The sequence below is a fragment of the Delphinus delphis genome, chromosome 16 (assembly GCF_949987515.2).
Source record: "Delphinus delphis chromosome 16, mDelDel1.2, whole genome shotgun sequence".
Classification (NCBI taxonomy): domain Eukaryota; kingdom Metazoa; phylum Chordata; class Mammalia; order Artiodactyla; family Delphinidae; genus Delphinus; species Delphinus delphis.
This window is the reverse complement of record NC_082698.1, coordinates 65818483-65827994: the sequence shown is the minus strand read 5'-3', so window position 1 is coordinate 65827994 and position 9512 is coordinate 65818483. Positions and strand designations below refer to the sequence as shown.

General features: G+C 36.4%; 1 pseudogene; it reads right to left on the bottom strand.

Moving 5' to 3' along the window:
• Positions 1-251: 251 nt before the first annotated feature.
• LOC132439460 (E3 ubiquitin-protein ligase RNF13 pseudogene) lies at positions 252-1209 on the bottom strand (annotated as a pseudogene).
• Positions 1210-9512: the final 8303 nt, after the last annotated feature.

Here is a 9512-nt window from a genome sequence, read left to right as displayed (position 1 = left end):
TGGCTATATTTCATTCCAAAAGAAGAGTTGATTTGATGCTTGAGTTACAGCACCAGTCTGTATTAGTTAGTAGTGAAATGAAGTACACTCCTGCAGATAAATACCAGGTCAAAAAAACCTGTTTCAGTAATCTGATTAACCTGTAGAATACTAAAAAATAAGTTATTTCCACAGAAATCTCTGAAGGGAGCAAAATAACTATATGCCTAAATAAACATTTTAAAGGGAAATAACCCAATACCCTCTGAAGGTCAAACAGTGTTTGCTATGTTGTAATCCTATTCATCATCAGGCTGCAGTTGGACCACAACACTATGTTCATTAGCTTCGTTTTCTGCATCACTACTGTCAGTATCTTCATTGTCATCTTCCTCATAGTCTGAAGATTCTGTCACGTTCTGATGTGAGCGGGATTCTGGCAAAGCCCCAAATGACTGGGTGCTGACAGAAGCCAAAGGTCTGAATAAAGGCGTATGTTCTGACACTTCATTTTCTTCTTGACTACTCTCTGTGTCAGAGTCTGAATCGCCTTGAGAAGGAACAACTTTTTGCTTGCAGACTGGACAGGTTTTTTTGGTTTTAGTTAGCCAAGGATCTACACACTTGCAATGATAAGCATGGGAACACGGAAGGATTCTGAGCTTGTCTCCATCTTCATATTCATCCAAATCAATGGCACATACATCATACTCATCTCCTTTTTTGAATTTATGTATAGGGAGTTTCTTAAGTTGATCTTTACGAAGTCAGTTTCTTCTAGCTCTATGTCTATCCTGGACAGATTTTGTGATCTGTACTTACTGTCACTGGATCCCATGTTAATGAGGTCATCAGAATCAACAGTGTGAACTATGGCTGCTTTGTATCCTGCTCTCTGTGCATTTAAAACCTTTTCATCAAAATTACAATCAAGTCTTCTAATTAACACGATGAAAGGGCCAGATGAATTGTCTCTTAGTGGCGGAGGCACTATGAGTTCACAGGCATCCTCTGGTTTTGAGTTAATCAAAAAACCCTTTAAACCTTCAGCTGGAAGTCTATAACCAAATCATGCTGGAAGGTCATCAGTGTCTGAGACGCGTTTTCAAAATTATATGCTAAAATGTCCGCTTCTACAGGCAGTAGGTTTAGGAATGCAAAGAGCTGGACAGTCAAGATGGTATAGACTTGTGTGGCCGACAGCATAAGCATCCCTATGGAGAGCAGCATCTCACTGTAAAGTCACCTGGAAGCCTGACGCCACAACACAAATAGGCTCGCCAACCACGTCACTGCGGGAGAAGTCCCTAATCCCGACTTCATGACTGAATCTCCGCACCGACCCCCACCCTAGCTGTAGTATTTTTATTGATGTCTATTATCAGAGTGGGAAAAAAAGTCCCTTTTGATCTAAGTTTGCTGAGTGTTTTTATCATGCATGATTGCCGAATTTTTCAAGTGCTTTTTTCTGCAACAATTATCAACAAAATAGGTGTTGAGGTGGTCAATTGGACAGAAAGACTGAAAGTACTAATCAAGCCTTTATTCACTTACTGTGACAGTGAATAATGCAAGAGGTTAAAGGAAGCTCTGGCTCCCTGCCATTTTGTTTTTCTTCATAGAATGGCAGGAGAGGGTCAGATGGATAGAGCGCAGAAAGGGGTAGCTGTCTCTGAGGAGAGGCTTAACAAAAGGCTCTTGTCTCTTCATGGACCATGGGCTGAAGGTAAGGAAAGAAAGAAGAGGTTAGGAGTTGGAAGGTACTGAGTTGAAGTACAGTGCCTTAGCTACGGGCACTGAGATGGAGGCCTCAAAATAGGTGGTCAGGGCTAGGAGTGCCCATATGCCTATGAGGATGCAGATGAGTGGGGTGGGGGAAATCTGAGTCCTTGACTACAACTTTCTTCAGAAAATTGCAGTGTAACATTGTGCACCAAATCTGGTGAGGGGAAAGCAGCTTTCACTCATGAGGCCTGTCAGGCAAAGCTTGGTAATTGCCTATAGTTGGGCCAAGGATTCCACACAGGATTTGGGGATGGAGCCAGACTCCTCAGTCACAGGTTTTTCTCCTTTATTGTCTTGATAAAAACAATACTTTAAGTTCATTCTTCTTTCCTAATATATGCATTTGGAGCTTTAAGTCTCCCTCAAAGCACCACATTGGCTGCATATCCTGTTATTAGCTATGCCTTGCTTTTTTTTTTTTTTTTTTTTGGCGGTTACTCATGGGTTGACATTATGCATCTTTAAATTTTCCAGTCTGCCTTCAGATAATATTGAACCACTTCACACAGAATCAAAGGAAAGGCTGAAATGAAAACAGGGATCTGTGATGTATTATTTTAAAGCAGGATACTTTTTAGCTGGCTTGCTGGTCCATGAGATTAGGATAAGTTGAACGTGGAGGTACAAAAGTGTGATGTGTTATAACTGATATGAAGATATGAAGGAGGTATTCAGGAAGGCATCAAGTGCCAAACCGAGTTTGGAGAACACAAATTTGTAATGGCACTTGTGCGTAAGGCTGTATGGCTTTCTCCAGCAGATCTCAGCAACCTGAGTAATAAGTGGAGAAACGTGGGTTGGAGTTGAGTAGGACTGATGGGGTAGAAAGTAAAAGCTCAAGTATTGATGGTGAAATTAATTGATTGAAATGACACGTCATCTTCCCTAAACTGGATAAGAGAGAAAAGGAATTGATGAGGTAGGTGAAAGATCAGGAAACAAGGAAATTCCATATTCAGTCTAACATTTCATTTTCATGATAAGTGTGAGATGAGAAGAAAATGTACAAAAATTGAGGGAGAGAGGGAAAAAAAGAAGCATGAGAAAAATTTTAGATGTAGCAGAATTTAACAATGATATAAAATCTCTATCAGATCCAATTTGCACCATTCTTCACTGTACTCTTTGCCCTGAGAGGATAGCCTGCATAGAATTATATCATCAATAGATTTCCTTTACCTCAAGCTTCTTTCTAGGTTTGAACATTGAGAGGCACTAGCATGAGATCAGAAGACAAGACAGGTCAAGGTAGTTATTCTTCTTGATGCCTCTTTGCCAAGCTGCAGCTCCTGCCAGGATGTTCCTTCTATAAGGCTCCTGTCTACAGATTCTAATATTTATTTCCTTTCTTTGTCCCTTAAGAAGTAGGGTCATAGCTGTTTCAGGTGCCACATTATTCCCCAAATGCTGCTCACACCTTTGTAGAGCATCTCCTTATTAAATTGACCCTGAACTTTCCAGTTTGAGTGTGCCATCTGTTTCCAGTAGGACCCAGGCTAACACACACGCACACGCATACACAGTAATAGCCCAATGTGATGTCAGATTTCCTTCCTCACTGAAAATCAGTATTTCTCTTGGATTTGTCATACAAGTTCACATGTTATACAGGTTCACGTATAAGTGGAAAGTATGGCCACCAAAGTGCTATGTCTTGAGTGGACAAACTGTCTGATCTTTATGCCCCACTAATTTTGGTGTCTAAAATCATATTATTAACCACTCTAAAACAAGATAATGAATCCAGAAAAACCTAATCCAACAAATATTTATTTAAATGCTTGGTATGTACCTGGCACTGACCTGATGAAATGAACATGACTCAATGTGTGTCATGAACACTAGTGCAAGTGATTTATATGAATTATCACTGCATTTCTCCAGCACCTAATGTCTTCTTTCTTCTTTAAAACTTCATAGAAAGTTCTGTTTGAAAACATATATTTTAAATGTCTAGCTTAGCTTATACCATTGTTTATCTTTGTATGTCTAATATATATATTTCCCTATCAGATTCAATGTAATTCATTTTTATGAATTCTGAATTGCCTGTATTTTTCAATACCCTTCATTTGCTACCAATCAACTTAAGACTCATAGAATTTGAACAGTTTTTTTGGCTTTTTTTTTCCAGGATGATATTGAAGATACTCATGTTGTTAGGTCAGCAATCATATTTCTAACTGCCTCCCCCCAATATCTGCCTTCCTCTTCATATGGCGTTCATCCCCTGTGCATATCTGTGTCCGCATTTGTCCTTTTTATAAGGATATCTGTCATGTTGGATTAGGGGCCAACCCTACTACAGTATTACTTAATCTTAATCTTAACTAATTACATTCCAATGACCCTATTTCCAAATAAGGTCACATTCTCAGGTACTAGGGGTTAGGACTTCAACATATAAATTTGGTGAGGGGGACACCATTCAATCCATAACAATACTCAATAAATAAACTACTGCATTATTTGCCAAGTACCTCAGGTGGACCCCAACTCTGAGACTTAATACATTTATCTTATTGTAAAATACTGACAAGAAACTGGTTAGGTATACCTTGCTAATCATAAGGACTAATTTTATTTTCTGTACTCCTGATAGCAATTTATGGAGGTAGACTAGAAGTACCTCGTGAATGAATCCAAAAGACTACATTCAAAGCTTAGAGCACAAAAGGTGGAGTATTAAATTCCAAGCGTAGGCACTTGTCTGATGGATGAGTTCTTTGATCCTTCTCTCCCTTTCTCTGAAGAGGATTTAGGGTAAAGAACTGAGTATATATAAGTACAATCTCTTTTTCACTCTCCTCCTCTCCAGTTCTTCCATTTCACTTCCTATTTCTTTGTATAAAAGACTTTGGAGAGCCCAAGAGCATAGCAGGCCTTTTTTATGTGTGTTTCAAATCAAAGAGATATCCAGTCAGCAAAAATCAAAGATCACAAGTAGCAAATCTGTCAGGTCTGAGATGTAACCCTGTGTCTTTTTTTCCAAAAGAGACAATTGACCTTCTCAATAAGTCATAACTTATGTACTATGTACAGAGGTATCAAAGGTTTTGAAAGCACAGCATGTTTAATACAAAAAGGTGTACTCTGCTATCTATAAGTAACAGAAAATAAGAGAATAAGTGTGACTGCGTCCACTTTAGTCTAATTTTTATGCTAATAATAATGTATCCTAAAGAGCACAGATTGTTTTTCCCTTAGTAGGTGGAAAGATATAGAAACAGATATAATGAAAGCTAGATAACATAAAATATGATTTTTAACTACTTATTCATTTCTTTTGTTCTTGAAAATGTGTCACATTCACTACATAAGTGAGAAATAAGTGATAAGAAAGAAGGGCACCCCAAGCTTGAAGAAATAGCAGAACATGGAAATAAGTCTGAGGTGAGAACCATGAAATAAGATTCAGATCAGGGAAGAGAACAATTCTAACTAAAATACACTTTGAAGAATAAATGTAAGAATAAAGGCAATTTTAATCTGTCATCCTATTTGAAGCTTAAGTCCACATTAAATCTCCTACTACTGGAAAAAAGGAGGTGGTAAGAAAATACAAAGGAAGAGATTATTGGAAACTGCATAAATTAGTTGATGAGGACTCATGCATAGGAGCTTTCCAAAGTTTCAAACACATATTCTGTATGTGTGTGGGTATTTGTTTGCATAACTCATATTTTGTCAAGTTCAAGACAATTGTGACTCGCAGGATTGCTGAGGGTCTGAGAGGGAGAAAATGTATCTAAGAACAACTACCATAACAGTTGACATACTGGAGGATTAAAATTAGAAGTCAGTTTCTGGTGTTTGTTTCATTAGTATTGGCAGCAAAAGTTTTCACTTTGATTAAATAATTTTCTCTTTTATATTCAAAACCTGGAAAAAGATAACCTACAAAATAACATTAAAGGAGAAAAAGTAGGATGATAAAGCAGCTTGTTCCCAAGAAATCCTTAAGTCTCAAAAAAGAGAATGATTGTTGTTTCTTGTTGTTGTTGTTGTGTGTGTGTGTGTTTTAGGAAAACAGCTGTATATATCAGCAGGGGATGGTTAGGTTGGGCAGAGGTCATGAGAGAATAAGTGATATGAGAGCATTTTATTTTTATTGTCTGGAACTTTTTTCTCTGGGATGGAGCTTCAAAAATGGAACCCTCTCCCCTCAAGGTTTTCTCCTCATAGATATTTTGAAAAAAATCTTTATTTTAAGGATTTTTTTCCATGATGGGTTAAAATAACTACATAAATTATTTTATGTAGTTAAAAGGCTCCAGATAGGTGACAGGGAGATTGCAGAAGGAGGATGATATGGTCCAGAAAAACTATTTCCAAGAAAACCCAGCCCCTGAAAAATCACGTGAAGTGTTTGACCATATAGCAAGGTGTTTTAGATTCCTTTTTATTTTCAGTATCTTTAAGGGAAAAGATGGATAGGTAAGCACCTAATGAGGCATTAACTAAACTGGGGTGGAAGGCGGGGAGATGCATAAGAAAGGAAATGTAATCATTATGGTATGTATCTCAATTGTGAATAATACTATGAATTATTATGTATTTCATAATAATGAAAATATGTAATACAATTTGCCCCCAAATTTTGATATGATTACATTGGAAGAATACCTTTAAGGTGGAAGGAGCTTTATAAGAGTGCTAAACCCTCATTTTACTGATTAGGAAGGCAGTAGGTAACGTGTGTAACTGAAAAATACATTATATTATAAGTGTGTAATTTAAACATATAGTGCAAATACCTCCCAAAATAGTTAGAAATGTGTTTCTCTCTGTGAGTGAGCAAAGGAGATTGGAGGGTGGAAGGTGGGGACTGCTGACTTATACAGTGAATCTAAACAATAAAAACATATTTTTAAGTCAAGAAAGAAAGAAATGATAAATATAATTTTTAAAAGCTATCTAGTTTTTCAGGAATTCCCTGGTGGTCCAGTGGTTAGGACTTGACACTTTCACTGCCAGTGCCTGGGTTCGATCCCTGGTCAGGGAACTAAATCCCACATGTCATACGGTGCAGACAAAAAAAAAATTGTCTAGTATTTTATCATAAACATAGAATAATGTTTGGACACTGTGACTAAATTACAAAATAAATTGTTTCAAAGATAAAAGCTATACTTGTCTGTATCTTAAATAAGACAGCGGGAAGAAAGACAAAGAATGTGAAAGAATAAAGACCAGGTTGCATTTGTGCATATGAATATGACACAGCACTTACTTTTGACAGCACATATGTAGCAAAAAATGCATACATACATCTAAATGCTAAGCAGTTCTACTGCCATATATGTGTAACATATTCACATCAAAGTTAATTAATGTGTTATCATTCTAAAAATAAATACCAGATTTTACCTTATGTGTTTCTCATGTCCAGGCTTCAAGACTTTATTGTGCCATTTATTCCTTTAAGCAATTGCTACTCAGAGGAATATTTAGTTTGGTTTGGCAATTAACAGCATAAAGAGCTTAAGTGGCATTTGTTGAGAACTTTTTAGCCTTGGACAGAAGCCTTCTCATAGAACAAAGTTTCATATATATTCTTCAGAGAAATAATACCAGAAGGTGCTCCTTCAAAAGAGTAGTTCCAAGACAAATTATTTTGGAAACAACATATTACACTTTCATTTTGGATTTTGACCAATATATCCTTAATGTTTTCCTCAGCTTGACTACACATTAGATAGGTTTATTCCTGAATCTAGTCCCCTTTTTCTTAGAACAATGGCAGTTAGAAATATGATTGCTGAGCTAACAACATGATTATCTTTAATATCATCCTAAAAAAAAAAAAAAAAACTGGTCAAGTTCTATGAGTCTTCAGTTCCCTTTTTCTTAGAACAATTACTATAGAAACATTGCAATTGTAAGTTCTTTCTCTGTCCTTTTGAGATGTAAATCTTCCCTCAGTCTCTTACCAGTTTTACAAACCAGGAAGCTCTCTCTCAAACATCTGGGAGCCATTCCTGTGAAATGTAGTCATAAAGAAAGATAAAGTCCCCATCTTCCTATCTCTGGGGCAGGTATCACTAGCAAATAGAGATGCCCTGATCACAGTCACCACCCTTCCATATAAAGTCATCTAGTACATTTTCACTAGCTCACCTCACGGCTTCAAAACTCCTAACTTTGTTTCAGTAGAGAGGAGTTCAATCTCTCTCCCCTATTTCAATAGTCTTGAATAGTTTTCCCTGCCTGTTTAAAGCCACCTGTTGCAGTATTGCTTTGGCAATATTTATAAAATACATTTTATATTAAATGTTTTCAGGAATACTGCAGAAAAGAAACGAACCTACCTGAGGTTCCTAACCAAATGTTCCCAATTCATAGCAAAATGAAAACGTTTATTTGTTAATACATATTCCATTATACCAGTAGTTTTCTTCAAAGCATGGTTCAAAGACCAGCAATATCAGCACCAAATGGGAACTTGTTAGAAATAAAGTTTTCAGGCCCCACCGAAAGCTTTTGAATCAGACAATTTGGGGGTGGGGCTCAGTAACCTGTGGGTTACCAAGTCTACCAGGTAATTGTGATGCATGCACACTAAACCAGCACATTTTATCACATGTGTTGGGAAATTCAATCCTAGGTAACAGCAATAAGGAAACAAAGGCCAGCTAAGAAAGAGCATTACTCTATTTATTTATTTATTGCATTTTAATAATTGAAATTAACACTCAGACAAATTTCTGTCCTAAAATTTACAATGCAGAGCAAACAAATATATTTATATTTTATTTATGACTAAAGGCTTTTTAGGTTTCCTTGTTAGCTGTCCTCTCTGCCATGCACTCTTCTTTCCTGCTCCATGCATTATATAAATACATTTTTATTTGTCATTATTCTAGAACTAATATAAAAGTTTTATGATCAAGAATCTGGAGGTTTATTTGCACTCATTACTGTTAATTCTGCGAAGTCTTTCTCTTGTCATAGTTTTTGACATCCCATGAAAATACAAAGCAATTCTCCAGCACCTAATGTCTTCTTTCTTCTTTAAATCTTCATAGAAAGTTATGTTTGAAAACACATATTTTAAATGTCTAGCTTAGCTTATACCATTGTTTATCTTTGTATGTCTACATATATATATTTCCCTGTCAGATTCAATGTAATTCGTTTTTATGAATTCTGAATTGCCTGTATTTTTCAATACCCTTCATTTGCTACCAATCAACTTAAGACTCATAGAATTTGAACAGTTTTTTTTTTTTTTTCCAGGATGATATTGAAGATACTCATGTTGTTAGGTCAGCAATCATATTTCTAACTGCCATTACTAAACCAAATATTGTTTCTTGTGATTAATGTATTTCCTTCCAGATGCATATATAAATTGCACGTTACATTCAGAAGTAGTACAGAGTCTGCAGAGAAAGCAGAACTCTGAATTAGAGGCGATGGCCCTTACAGAAAGCTCATGTGACTTATTTTTTGGGTTTTTTAGCTGTGGAGAAATGACACTAACTACCCATATTATACAAGGCTGATTTTCTCCCTCCTTTACAAACAAGATCCATTCCCCACCCACATCTTTACCTTAGGTCTTTAGACAATATTTTTAACACTGAAGCTGGAAAAGCTAGGACTGAGAAAGTGGGAAGCTATGATGACTACATACCAAAGTGTACTTAATAATCACAGTCATGCACAGAGATAAAGTTCACCTTTTATAATAACATTTGTGAATTTTTACATGTACATAAGTGTAATAAGCCTAGCAATTCCTC